We start from the raw sequence: 15365 nt of genomic DNA, 5'->3' as shown, positions 1-15365 counted from the left end.
AGAAGTGGTGGAGGAGCTGTGGTAACATCACTATCATGTGACCATGGGTGAGAGTGATGTCACAGGAGGGGGCGGAGCCTCTTCCTCCAAAGACCAGACAATGATATCAGGAAGCCGAAGAGGATGAAGTTGGTTTCTTATTCTCAGTTTTCTATACATCAAACCCAGTGGCTGAGGGGGAGGGGAAGCTGAGGAGCTGCAGGTTTATATCAGTCTCCTCTGTACCAGAGAGGAGGGTGTGTGTGTGTACGCATCTGTAGTGTGTGTGATATCTGTAGTGTGTGTGTGATATCTGTAGTGTGTGTGTGATATAAAAATAATAATAATAATAATGATAATCTTTATTTTTATATAGCGCTAACATATTCCGCAGCGCTTTACAGTTTTGCACACATTATCATCACTGTCCCCGATGGGGCTCACAATCTAAATTCAGTATGTCTTTGGAATGTGGGAGGAAACCGGAGAACCCGGAGGAAACCCACGCAAACACGGAGAGAACATACAAACTCTTTGCAGATGTTGTCCTGGGTGGGATTCGAACCCAGGACTCCAGCGCTGCAAGGCTGCTGTGCTAACCACTGCACCACTGTGCCGCCCTTGATATCTGTAGTGTGTGTGTGATATCTGTAGTGTGTGTGTGATATCTGTAGTGTGTGTGTGTGTGATATCTGTAGTGTGTGATATCTGTAGTGTGTGTGTGTGTGATATCTGTAGTATGTGTGTGATATCTGTAGTGTGTGTGATATCTGTAGTGTGTGATATCTGTAGTGTGTGTGTGATATCTGTAGTGTGTGTGTGATATCTGTAGTGTGTGTGATATCTGTAGTGTGTGTGTGATATCTGTAGTGTGTGTGATATCTGTAGTGTGTGTGTGATATCTGTAGTGTGTGTGTGATATCTGTAGTATGTGTGTGATATCTGTAGTGTGTGTGATATCTGTAGTGTGTGATATCTGTAGTGTGTGTGTGATATCTGTAGTGTGTGTGTGATATCTGTAGTGTGTGTGATATCTGTAGTGTGTGTGTGATATCTGTAGTGTGTGTGATATCTGTAGTGTGTGTGTGATATCTGTAGTGTGTGTGTGATATCTGTAGTGTGTGTGTGATATCTGTAGTGTGTGTGTGATATCTGTAGTGTGTGTGTGTGTGATATCTGTAGTGTGTGATATCTGTAGTGTGTGTGTGATATCTGTAGTGTGTGTGTGATATCTGTTGTGTGTGTGTGATATCTGTAGTGTGTGTGATATCTGTAGTGTGTGTGTGATATCTGTAGTGTGTGTGATATCTGTAGTGTGTGTGTGATATCTGTAGTGTGTGTGTGATATCTGTAGTGTGTGTGTGATATCTGTAGTGTGTGTGTGATATCTGTAGTGTGTGTGTGTGTGATATCTGTAGTGTGTGATATCTGTAGTGTGTGTGTGATATCTGTAGTGTGTGTGTGTGTGATATCTGTAGTGTGTGTGTGTGTGATATCTGTAGTGTGTGATATCTGTAGTGTGTGTGTGATATCTGTAGTGTGTGTGTGTGTGATATCTGTAGTGTGTGTGTGATATCTGTAGTGTGTGTGTGATATCTGTAGTGTGTGATATCTGTAGTGTGTGTGTGATATCTGTAGTGTGTGTGTGATATCTGTAGTGTGTGATATCTGTAGTGTGTGTGTGATATCTGTAGTGTGTGTGATATCTGTTGTGTGTGTGTGTGATATCTGTAGTGTGTGTGATATCTGTAGTGTGTGTGTGTGTGATATCTGTAGTGTGTGTGTGATATCTGTAGTGTGTGTGATATCTGTAGTGTGTGTGTGATATCTGTAGTGTGTGATATCTGTAGTGTGTGATATCTGTAGTGTGTGTGTGATATCTGTAGTGTGTGTGTGATATCTGTAGTGTGTGATATCTGTAGTGTGTGTGTGATATCTGTTGTGTGTGTGTGATATCTGTAGTGTGTGTGATATCTGTAGTGTGTGTGTGATATCTGTAGTGTGTGTGTGATATCTGTAGTGTATGTGATATCTGTAGTGTATGTGATATCTGTAGTGTGTGTGTGATATCTGTAGTGTGTGTGTGATATCTGTAGTGTGTGTGTGATATCTGTAGTGTGTGTGTGATATCTGTAGTGTGTGTGTGATATCTGTAGTGTGTGTGTGATATCTGTAGTGTGTGTGTGATATCTGTAGTGTGTGTGTGATATCTGTAGTGTGTGTGATATCTGTAGTGTGTGTGATATCTGTAGTGTGTGTGTGATATCTGTAGTGTGTGTGATATCTGTAGTGTGTGTGATATCTGTAGTGTGTGTGATATCTGTAGTGTGTGATATCTGTAGTGTGTGTGATATCTGTAGTGTGTGTGATATCTGTAGTGTGTGTGTGATATCTGTAGTGTGTGATATCTGTAGTGTGTGTGTGATATCTGTAGTGTGTGTGTGATATCTGTAGTGTGTGATATCTGTAGTGTGTGTGTGATATCTGTAGTGTGTGATATCTGTTGTGTGTGTGTGTGTGATATCTGTAGTGTGTGATATCTGTAGTGTGTGTGTGATATCTGTAGTGTGTGTGTGATATCTGTAGTGTGTGATATCTGTAGTGTGTGTGTGATATCTGTAGTGTGTGATATCTGTTGTGTGTGTGTGTGTGATATCTGTAGTGTGTGATATCTGTAGTGTGTGTGTGATATCTGTAGTGTGTGATATCTGTAGTGTGTGTGTGATATCTGTAGTGTGTGTGTGATATCTGTAGTGTGTGTGATATCTGTAGTGTGTGTGTGATATCTGTAGTGTGTGTAATATCTGTAGTGTGTGTGTGATATCTGTAGTGTGTGTGTGATATCTGTAGTGTGTGTGTGATATCTGTGGTGTGTGTGTGATATCTGTAGTGTGTGTGTGTGATATCTGTAGTGTGTGTGTGATATCTGTAGTGTGTGTGATATATGTAGTGTGTTTGTTAGTTATCTGTAGTGTGTGTGTGATATCTGTAGTGTGTGTGATATCTGTACTGTGTGTGGTATCTGTAGTGTGTGTGTGATATCTGTAGTGTGTGTGTGATATCTGTAGTGTGTGTGATATCTGTAGTGTGTTTGTTAGTTATCTGTAGTGTGTGTGTGATATCTGTAGTGTGTGTGATATCTGTAGTGTGTTTGTTAGTTATCTGTAGTGTGTGTGTGATATCTGTAGTGTGTGTGATATCTGTAGTGTGTGTGATATCTGTACTGTGTGTGGTATCTGTAGTGTGTGTGTGATATCTGTAGTGTGTGTTGTCACGATTCCCCTGACCGCTGTCACCAATGGGTCAGGAGTCACACCGTGACCGTCACCCCTATGTCACGGATTGAGGTGACTTTAGGCCAACAGATGGCTATCACATGTGCAGGGGGGCTTATCTTAGTTATCCCTCCACTCCACGATGTGATGAAAAACCACACACAAGGCTATTGACCTCTTAGTTTACAGCAGGGGCTTATTCTAGGTATCCCACTGCTCTTCAATATACCACGAACTGCAGGGATTTATGTATATCCCGCTTACAGTTCCACTTAACCCTTGCAGCTCTCTGGCGCCCCCTTACTCTCAGGTCAGATTAGGTACTGCACCCTGGGTAATTAGTCGCCAGGAAGGCTGCCTGCTATGTACTGGCTATTGGGCACGCTGCAGCGACGCAATAACTACTCCCACTCAGGCAGGAACAATAATTATCAAACCCGCAGTTGCTTCAGCATAATCCAACAGTCAGCACACTTTCGCTGCCACCAGCTTCGATTAAGCGGGTCCGAAGCTAACCCAACACAACAGTAACAGTAGCGTTTTCCCTTCAGAAGACAGGGTAAGTTTAGAGCATGGATGAACGAACTAATATATAATAGTATATTCCATTGAAATTAATTTGGCAGTGCTTTATCAAAAATATTTTATAAAGAAGTTACAAATGAGACAATTGCAAATATGTACAAGGGTAATTATAACATAAAGGGAATAAATGAGAAAAAGCAACACTTACATGTTCAAAGCATGACAGGCAACCAGGCTAGGGCAGTTTTTCCCATACGTCCCAGCTCATTTGGACGTGAGCAGGGCTCTTCCAGGACAAGACAAGAAATCAAGCAGCAAGTGACTACTCAGAGCCTGCCAGACACTTAAAACATTAAGGCTGTGACATCACAGAAAGGCTGGCTTATCCAGACCCTCCTCTCTCTACATTCTGCCTAAACTTTAAACTATTCTCTCTAATTTCTATAACTTCACTACAAAACACGTCATAGTTCTAACAAACCCATCAATCATCTCGGGTTAACGTGAGCATTCTAATGAGATCAAATATGTCCTATCTGGGATACATATTTACAGAGAAAACCCTACTTCTTTACCAGACGGAGTTAGAAGCCCGAGTTTAAAGGGATGGGTACCTACACCGAGTGGGAATACGAATATATATTTTCGTGTTCTTACCGTAAACATGGTGCATAATATCGTACCAAAACCAAACAAAGGATCTTTCATGAATTTTGGAGCCACTTTACCAGTTCTGACTAGTGAAGGTGGGAGGGGTGAGGGACTTTCCTCTGAGCCTGGAATTTACGACCCCAGGGCAATAAAACCCCCTTCTAGCATACAGTCCGTAGCCCAGAGAGAAACAAGTAGAGTCAGCTAGTGAAGGGGGGGTTTAGCCCACCTCATGAGCTGATGAGCAACTAAACTTATATGATATTTCATACCATATCGTGACATGTGTGTGATATCTGTAGTGTGTGTGTGATATCTGTAGTGTGTGTGTGATATCTGTGGTGTGTGTGATATCTGTAGTGTGTGTGTGTGATATCTGTAGTGTGTGTGTGATATCTGTAGTGTGTGTGTGTGATATCTGTAGCGTGTGTGTGATATCTGTAGTGTGTGTGTGATACCTGTAGTGTGTGTGTGTGTGTGATATCTGTAGTGTGTGTGTGATATCTGTAGTGTGTGTGTGATATCTGTGGTGTGTGTGATATCTGTAGTGTGTGTGTGTGATATCTGTAGTGTGTGTGTGATATCTGTAGTGTGTGTGTGATATCTGTGGTGTGTGTGATATCTGTAGTGTGTGTGTGTGATATCTGTAGTGTGTGTGTGATATCTGTAGTGTGTGTGTGTGATATCTGTAGCGTGTGTGTGATATCTGTAGTGTGTGTGTGATATCTGTAGTGTGTGTGTGTGATATCTGTAGTGTGTGTGATATCTGTAGTGTGTGTGTGATATCTGTAGTGTGTGTGATATCTGTAGTGTGTGTCTGATATCTGTAGTGTATGTGATATCTGTAGTGTGTGTGATATCTGTAGTGTGTGTGTGATATCTGTAGTGTGTGTGTGATATCTGTAGTGTGTGTGTGATATCTGTAGTGTGTGTGATGTCTGTAGTGTGTGTGTGATATCTGTAGTGTGTGTGTGATATCTGTAGTGTGTGTGATATCTGTAGTGTGTGTGTGATATCTGTAGTGTGTGTGTGATATCTGTAGTGTTTGTGTGATATCTGTAGTGTGTGTGTGATATCTGTAGTGTGTGGGTGATATCTGTAGTGTGTGTGATATCTGTAGTGTGTGATATCTGTAGTGTGTGTGTGATATCTGTAGTGTGTGTGATATCTGTAGTGTGTGTGTGTGATATCTGTAGTGTGTGTGATATCTGTAGTGTGTGTGTGATATCTGTACTGTGTGTGTGATATCTGTAGTGTGTGTGATATCTGTAGTGTGTGTGTGATATCTGTAGTGTGTGTGTGTGATATCTGTAGTGTGTGATATCTGTAGTGTGTGTGTGTGATATCTGTAGTGTGTGATATCTGTAGTGTGTGTGATATCTGTAGTGTGTGTGTGATACCTGTAGTGTGTGATATCTGTAGTGTGTGTGTGTGATATCTGTAGTGTGTGATATCTGTAGTGTGTGTGTGATATCTGTAGTGTGTGTGTGATATCTGTAGTGTGTGTGTGATATCTGTAGTGTGTGTGATATCTGTAGTGTGTGTGATATCTGTAGTGTGTGATATCTGTAGTGTGTGTGTGTGATATCTGTAGTGTGTGATATCTGTAGTGTGTGTGTGATATCTGTAGTGTGTGATATCTGTAGTGTGTGTGTGATATCTGTAGTGTGTGTGTGATATCTGTAGTGTGTGTGTGATATCTGTAGTGTGTGTGATATCTGTAGTGTGTGTGATATCTGTAGTGTGTGTGTGATATCTGTAGTGTGTGATATCTGTAGTGTGTGATATCTGTAGTGTGTGTGTGTGATATCTGTAGTGTGTGTGATATCTGTAGTGTGTGATATCTGTAGTGTGTGTGATATCTGTAGTGTGTGTGATATCTGTAGTGTGTGTGTGATATCTGTAGTGTGTGTGATATCTGTAGTGTGTGTGATATCTGTAGTGTGTGTGTGTGATACCTGTAGTGTGTGTGTGTGTGTGATACCTGTGGTGTGTGTGAGATATCTGTAGTGTGTGTGATATCTGTAGTGTGTGTGAGATATCTGTAGTGTGTGTGTGATACCTGTAGTTTGTGTGATATCTGTAGTGTGTGTGTGATACCTGTAGTTTGTGTGATACCTGTAGTGTGTGTGTGTGTGATACCTGTAGTGTGTGTGTGTGTGTGTGATATCTGTAGTGTGTGTGAGATATCTGTAGTGTGTGTGTGATACCTGTAGTTTGTGTGATACCTGTAGTTTGTGTGATATCTGTAGTGTGTGTGATATCTGTAGTGTGTGTGTGTGTGTGTGATACCTGTAGTGTGTGTGTGATATCTGTAGTGTGTGTGATATCTGTAGTGTGTGTGATACCTGTAGTGTGTGTGATATCTGTAGTGTGTGTGATATCTGTAGTGTGTGTGATATCTGTAGTGTGTGTGTGTGTGATACCTGTAGTGTGTGTGTGATATCTGTAGTGTGTGTGATATCTGTAGTGTGTGTGTGTGTGTGATACCTGTAGTGTGTGTGTGTGATACCTGTGGTGTGTGTGAGATATCTGTAGTGTGTGTGTGATACCTGTAGTGTGTGTGTGTGTGATACCTGTAGTGTGTGTGTGTGTGATATCTGTAGTGTGTGAGATATCTGTAGTGTGTGTGTGATACCTGTAGTTTGTGTGATATCTGTAGTGTGTGTGTGATACCTGTAGTTTGTGTGATACCTGTAGTGTGTGTGTGTGTGTGTGATACCTGTAGTGTGTGTGTGTGATATCTGTAGTGTGTGTGAGATATCTGTAGTGTGTGTGATACCTGTAGTTTGTGTGATACCTGTAGTGTGTGTGTGTGTGATACCTGTAGTGTGTGTGTGTGTGTGATATCTGTAGTGTGTGTGAGATATCTGTAGTGTGTGTGTGATATATGTAGTGTGTGTGATACCTGTAGTTTGTGTGATACCTGTAGTGTGTGTGTGTGTGTGATACCTGTAGTGTGTGTGTGTGTGTGTGTGATATCTGTAGTGTGTGTGAGATATCTGTAGTGTGTGTGTGATATATGTAGTGTGTGTGATACCTGTAGTTTGTGTGATATCTGTAGTTTGTGTGATATCTGTAGTGTGTGTGTGTGTGATACCTGTAGTGTGTGTGTGTGTGATATCTGTAGTGTGTGTGTGATACCTGTAGTTTGTGTGATATCTGTAGTGTGTGTGTGTGTGTGTGAGTGATATCTGTAGTATTTACTGGGGAATGCATTTACTGTGTGTTTTGTATTTAGTGTATGGGGGTATTTACTGTGTGTGTGGAGGTGTTTACGGTGTATGGGTAGTAATAGGCTATGTGCACACGTTGCGGATTAGGCTTAGGAATTTCTGGTTCGGATTCTGCCTCTCCTGGCAGAAAACGCACCTGTGGATTTGTTGCGTTTTTTTGTGCGGTTCCGCAGCGTTTTTTGTGCGTTTTTTACCCCTGCGGTTTTCTATAATGGAATGGGTACAAAAATGCTGCAGATTCACAAAAAAGAAGTGACATGCTACTTCTTTTAAACCGCAGCGGATTTTCCGCAAAGTGTGCACAGCATTTTTTTTCTCATTGATTTACATTGTACTGTAAATCAATTGCGGATCTGCAGCGTTTCTGCACCGCAAAAAACGCGAATCCGCAATGTGTGCACATAGCCTTAGGAAATATTTACTGTGTGTATGGGGGGGGGGGGGTATTTACTGTGTGTGGATATTTACTGTGTTTGAAGGGGTATTTACTGTAACGGGCAGAAGGGGATTTACTATGATGGGGGTATTTAGTATAGCACGGCTGTGTGAGATTTTGTGTAACGGTATGATTTGAGGACACAAATTTGGGGAGCAAAGGAAGGGACAGGTGCAGACACGATATGGGGAGTGGGAGAAATTAGAAGACACAATATGAGGAGGAAGGTATGAGATGGGGGATGGGTGCAGACATTATGGTGAGTGGTGGTATAGGTGTGGACACAGTATGGGAAGTGAGGGTGATGGGATGGGCGTGGACACAGTATGGGGAGTGAGGGTGATGGGATTGGCGTGGACACAGTATGGGGAGTGAGGGTGATGGGGTGGGCGTGGACACAGTATGGGGAGTGAGGGTGATGGGATGGGCGTGGACACAGTATGGGGATTGAGGGTGATGGGATGGGCGTGGACACAGTATGGGGAGCGAGGGTGATGGGATGGGCGTGGACACAGTATGGGGAGTGAGGGTGATGGGATGGGCGTGGACACAGTATGGGGAGTGAGGGTGATGGGATGGGCGTGGACACAGTATGGGGAGTGAGGGTGATGGGATGGGCGTGGACACAGTATGGGAAGTGAGGGTGATGGGATGGGCGTGGACACAGTATGGGGAGTGGGGGTGATGGGATGGGCGTGGACACTTTATGGGAAGTTGGAGGAATATGTGAGGATGCAGTATGGTTGGAAAAAGTGTGAGTGGTTACAGAATAGAGACTGATTAGTGTGGAGGGTGTAGCATGGGGGAACAGTGTAAGGGCACAGCCAGGAGGCAAACAGTATACCGAGGAGGAGTGTGATAAGGGGGCACAGTATAGAGACTGGGCCCTATGGGGGTGACTCAGTGTGAGAGAACAGCGTGAAGTATGGAAAGAAGGGGGCAGTGTGAAGAGCATGTGCCATAAGACGGACAGTGTGGGGTAATATTTTGTGCAGGGAATATAGTGACGGGCAATTGTTATTTAGGGTTCAGGGTAAGGCAGATATTTTATAATGACACTGCAATCTTTAAGGGCGTCATGTGGGGAGGTGCTGAACAAGACCGGAGAAGATAGAAGTCTGCAGAGACGGCTGTGGATGAGAAAACTCATGAAGTCTGGACAAGATGAAGAAAAGAAGGAGAACGACTCCAGAGATGACGTCATCTATAAGGTACCTGGATGTAAATGTTTTCTGTTATACTAATTCTCATATTTTTATGTTAAGCGCATTAAAGGGAACCTGTCACCCCCAAAATCGAAGGTGAGCTAAGCCTGCCAGCAACAGAGGCTTATCTACACTGCGTGCAGAATTATTAGGCAAGTTGTATTTTGATCACATGATGCTTTTTATACATGTTGTCCTACTCCAAGCTGTTCAGGCTTGAGAGCCAACTACCAATTAAGTAAATCAGGTGATGTGCATCTCTGTAATGAGGAGGGGTGTTGTCTAATGACATCAGAACCCTATATAAGGTGTGCTTAATTATTAGGCAACTTCCTTTCCTTTGGCAAAATGGGTCAGAAGAGAGATTTGACGGCTCTGAAAAGTCCAAAATTGTGAGATGTCTTGCAGAAGGATGCAGCAGTCTTGAAATTGCCAAACTTTAGAAGCGTGATCACCGAACAATCAAGCGTTTCATGGCAAATAGCCAACAGGGTCACAAGAAGCGCGTTGGGCAAAAATGGTGCAAAATAACTGCCCATGAATTGAGGAAAATCAAGCGTGAAGCTGCCAAGATGCCATTTGCAACCAGTTTTGCCGTATTTCAGAGCTGCAACGTTACTGGAGTAACAGAAAGCACAAGGTGTGCGATACTCAGGGACATGGCGCAAGGTAAGGAAGGCTGAAAAACGACCACCTCTGAACAAGAAACATAAGATAAAATGTCAAGACTGGGCCAAGAAATATCTGAGGACTGACTTTTCAAAGGTTTTCTGGACTGATGAAATGAGAGTGACTCTTGATGGGCCAGATGGACGGGCCGGAGGCTGGATCAGTAAGGGGCAGAGAGCACCACTCCGACTCAGACCCAGCAAGGTGGAGGTGGGGACTGGTATGGGCTGGGATCACCAAAGATGGACTTGTGGGACCTTCTCGGGTTGAGGATGGAGTGAAGCTCAACTCCCAGACCTACTGCCAGTTTCTGGAAGACAACTTCTTCAAGCAGTGGTACAGGAAGAAGTCGGTATCGGTCAAGAAAAACATGATTTTCATGCAGGACAATGCTCAATCACATGCCTCCAACTACTCCACAGCGTGGCTGGCCAGTAAAGGTCTCTAAGAAGAAAAAATAATGGCATGGCCCCCTTGTTCACCTGATCTGAACCCCATAGAGAACCTGTGGTCCCTCATAAAATGTGAGATCTACAGGGAGGGAGAACAGTCCACCTCTCGGAACAGTGTCTGGAGGCTGTGGTGGCCGCTGCACCAATGTTGGTCGTAAACAGATCAAGCAACTGACAGAATCTATGGATGGAGGCTGCTGAGTGTCATCAGAAAGAAAGGGGGCTATATTGGGCACTAATTTTTGGGGTTTGTTTTTGCATGTCAGAAATGTTTACTTCTAAATTTTGTGCAGTGATATTGGTTTACCTGGTGAAAATAAACAAGTGAGTTAAGAATATATTTGGTTTTTATTAAGTTGCCTAATAATTCTGCACAGTAATAGTTACTTGCACAAACAGATATCCTCCTAAGATAGCCAAATCTAAAAAAAAAAACCACAACAACCTCCAAAAATATTAAGCTTTGATATTTATGAGTCTTTTGGGTTGATTGAGAACATAGTTGTTGATCAATAATAAAAATAATCCTCTAAAATACAACTTGCCTAATAATTCTGCACACAGTGTACACATTCTGTAATGCATTCTGTAATGCTGTAGATAAGCCTCCGATGTATCCTAAAAGATGAGAAAAAGAGGTTAGATTATACTCACCCAGGGGCGGTCCCGGTCCTGTCCGATGGGTGTCGAGGTCCCGCTCCGGCACCTCCCATCTTCTTACGATGACGTCCTCTTGTCTTCACGCTGCGGCTCCGGTGCAGGAGCACTTATGTGCCCTGTTGAGGGCAGCGCAAAGTACTGCAGTGCGCAGGCTTCGGGCCTCTGACCTTTCCCGGCGCCTGCGCACTGCAGTACTTTGCTCTACCCTCAACAGGCCAGATAAAGTACGCCTGTGCCGGAGCCGCAGCGTGAAGACAAAAAGAGGACGTCCTAGTAAGAAGATGGGAGGCCCCGGACTGGAACGCGACGCCCATCGGACCCGGACCAGCAGCAGGACCGCCCCTGGGTGAGTATAATCTAACTTCTTTTTCTCATCTTTCAGGATACATTTGGAGCTTATCTACAGCATTACAGAATGCTGTAGATAAGCCCCTGATGCCGGTGGCCTTAGCTCACCTTCAATTTTGGGGGTGACAGGTTCCTTTTAAAGGGGATGTCCAAGTTTGTGCTGAGTCTGCAGTCTTTCTACGTGACTGCAGACTTCTGAATTCTCACAGTGCGCACTGCACACTCTCTGGTGCTGGTGATCTGCATACATGCGGTCACATGCTGACTAGACATGTGTGGCCATGAAAATGAATTGAGCGAGGCCAGAAGTATCCAAATCACATACTTGTGCAAAGGAGAATTGTAAATGTGTGCAGTGCCTGTGCTGTGAAAATTCAGAAGCCTGCAGCCACCTATAGTGACTGCAGACTTTCATCTAAAACCTGGACGCACCCTTTAATTATACAAGAAGCCAATCCTATGCCCACTGTCAGGATTCAGCTCTGCTTGCTGCAGCAGTCATCACATGGCCGCTTCACTCGGATGCGATTTTCATACTGTTGGGTAACAACGAGCTTCTCTTTCTGCTTCTCTCAGTTTTTAACTGAACATTGAATTAGTGAGAGCAGTTCGTTGGCACGTGATTAAGTGTACAAATCGCATATGTGCTTGGGGGGCTGGGGGCGCCCCGGGTGCCAGAAAACTTATACACCTCTGGCAGCAGTTAACAGCCACCGGCCAATCACAGGCTGGCAGCTGACGTCAGCGCGCACGTCACCGACGTATGATGTCACTTGTTATACGCTGGAATGACGCTGCACACCTCAGCCGAATCGTGGGTGAGGACATCGCCTTTTTTTTTTTTGTTTGTAAAGCTGTGGTATGGGGCACATTATACCAGTATGGGGGTGCATTATACTACTATGTGGGGTGCAGGGGAAGCATTATACTTCTATGGGGTTGCTGCATTATACTACATATGACACTTTATAGGAGGACTATGAGGTGCATTTTACTATTATGAAGTACTATGGGGTGCATTATACTTTATATATATTTATATATTATATACTTTTATATATTTTTTTACCATCCTGCAGATTTTATTGTATATATCAACATATCTCATATTTTATGTTTATTTTAGGACCTTTCTGGTCTAATTTACATATGTCATGTGATTCCTTCTGTCTTTTTGATTGGTCGTTAGAGATTTATAAACTTGTCTTGCTGGTGGTAAGATGAGAGCTTTGACAAAGATCACTGCTGTGATCGAACGTGTCGCTCTGTCTGCTCACGTCATATATTGTCCTGGATTCTCACATGGAAATTTTAATGATTTTCTAAATAAAGGAGTATTCTACTCACCAGTAGACCAGACCCGCACTTCACATTGTGGAGTTATTGGGAAACCCGTCTGCAGGGACGTCCTCACCAGTAGACCGGACCCGCACTTCACATTGTGGAGTTATTGGGAAACCTGTCTGCAGGGACGTCCTCACCAGTAGACCGGACCCGCACTTCACATTGTGGAGTTATTGGGGAAACTATCTGCAGGGACGTCCTCACCAGTAGACCGGACCCGCACTTCACATTGTGGAGTTATTGGGGAAACTATCTGCAGGGACGAACTCACGAGTTGACCGGACCCGCACTTCACATTGTGGAGTTATTGGAGAAACTATCTGCAGGGACGTCCTCACCAGTAGACCGGACCCGCACTTCACATTGTGGAGTTATTGGGGAAACTATCTGCAGGGACGTCCTCACCAGTTGACCGGACCCGCACTTCACATTGTGGAGTTATTGGGAAACCTGTCTGCAGGGACGTCCTCACCAGTAGACCGGACCCGCACTTCACATTGTGGAGTTATTGGGGAAACTATCTGCAGGGACGACCTCACGAGTTGACCGGACCCGCACTTCACATTGTGGAGTTATTGGGGAAACTATCTGCAGGGACGTCCTCACCAGTTGACCGCACCCGCACTTCACATTGTGGAGTTATTGGGGAAACTATCTGCAGGGACGTCCTCACCAGTAGACCGGACCCGCACTTCACATTGTGGAGTTATTGGGAAACCTGTCTGCAGGGACGTCCTCACCAGTAGACCGGACCCGCACTTCACATTGTGGAGTTATTGGGGAAACTATCTGCAGGGACGACCTCACGAGTTGACCGGACCCGCACTTCACATTGTGGAGTTATTGGAGAAACTATCTGCAGGGATGTCCTTACCAGTTGACCGGACCCGCACTTCACATTGCGGAAACTATCTGCAGGGACGTCCTCACCAGTAGACCGGACCCGCACTTCACATTGTGGAGTTATTGGGGAAACTATCTGCAGGGACGTCCTCACCAGTTGACCGGACCCGCACTTCACATTGTGGAGTTATTGGGGAAACTATCTGCAGGGACGTCCTCACCAGTAGACCGGACCCGCACTTCACATTGCGGTTTATTGGGGAAACTATCTGCAGGGACGTCCTCACCAGTAAACCGGACCCGCACCTTCACATTGCGGTTTATTGGGGAAACTATCTGCAGGGACGTCCTCACCAGTAGACCGGACCCGCACTTCACATTGCGGTTTATTGGGGAACTATCTGCAGGGACGTCCTCACCAGTTGCCCGGACCAGCACTTCACATTGCGGTTTATTGGGGAAACTATCTGCAGGGACGTCCTCACCAGTAGACCGGACCCGCACTTCCATGCAGCAGGACTAACTGTACGTTTTGGTTTTTAAAGCCATAATTGTTTTTTCTTAAAAAGCCATGAGCTGCTTTTTGCTGAGAGTTTGACTGCCCCACCACTGATGGGACAGGCGATGGCAGATTTTCCAGAGGAAAAATCTATCTTCGTAATGTTCTTTGTAATGTTAGGCAATATTCACATTTTTTTTTTTGTTCTAATGGTTTACAATATTCTGACGACCTGTGACAGAGCTGGAATAAATGTGTTGCATGTACTTATGTCTTGCTACATCAATTAAGGAATGTTCCCCTCAGACCTCCTGGAGACTTCACAACCCTGGATCAGACCTAAATCACAGGACAATAAAACCTCACCCTCCTTATCTATGAACAGTCCCAATATTTATGGCCACAACTGTGTCCCCCTCCCATATCGATAGTTCTGCGTCACTTGTCTTATTTCCTCTTGGTTCTGTAGAATATGGGACTCTTCACATGTGTCTCATGCTCGTATAACAATCAGACGAGTGCGATCCTGTAAATATTGGCCGCACGAGTAGCAATGTTCTTCTATCAGGCCGGGCCGATCGGTGGAGTCACAGCTGGATTCGGATGGGTGTGAGCAGAAAACATTGGACTCCGTACGGCCCATTAGTGCGACATTTCTAAAGATGCAATTCTGTCATATGGAACATTGAAAATGGTCCTGGAAAAGATGAATAAAATCTGGGCGAGCTCAGCACTGAGGACTGAGAACAAATCCTGCCGCTCTCCTGGATGAGGATGGCAGCGCTTTCTGTATACACTGCTGTCAGCCTCCTCTTATACTGAAAACCCAAATAAAGACCATAAGAAAAATATATACAGGTCCTTCTCAAAAAATTAGCATATAGTGTTAAATTTCAATATTTACCATAATGTAATGATTACAATTAAACTTTCATATATTATAGATTCATTATCCACCAACTGAAATTTGTCAGGTCTTTTATTGTTTTAATACTGATGATTTTGGCATACAACTCCTGATAACCCAAAAAACCTGTCTCAATAAATTAGCATATCAAGAAAAGGTTCTCTAAACGACCTATTACCCTAATCTTCTGAATCAACTAATTAACTCTAAACACATGCAAAAGATACCTGAGGCTTTTATAAACTCCCTGCCTGGTTCATTACTCAAAACCCCCATCATGGGTAAGACTAGCGAACTGACAGATGTCAAGAAGGCCATCATTGACACCCTCAAGCA

This window comes from Ranitomeya imitator, chromosome 1 (genome assembly GCF_032444005.1).
Source record: "Ranitomeya imitator isolate aRanImi1 chromosome 1, aRanImi1.pri, whole genome shotgun sequence".
NCBI classification, from domain to species: Eukaryota; Metazoa; Chordata; class Amphibia; order Anura; family Dendrobatidae; genus Ranitomeya; species Ranitomeya imitator.
This window is presented reverse-complemented; position numbering follows the sequence as displayed.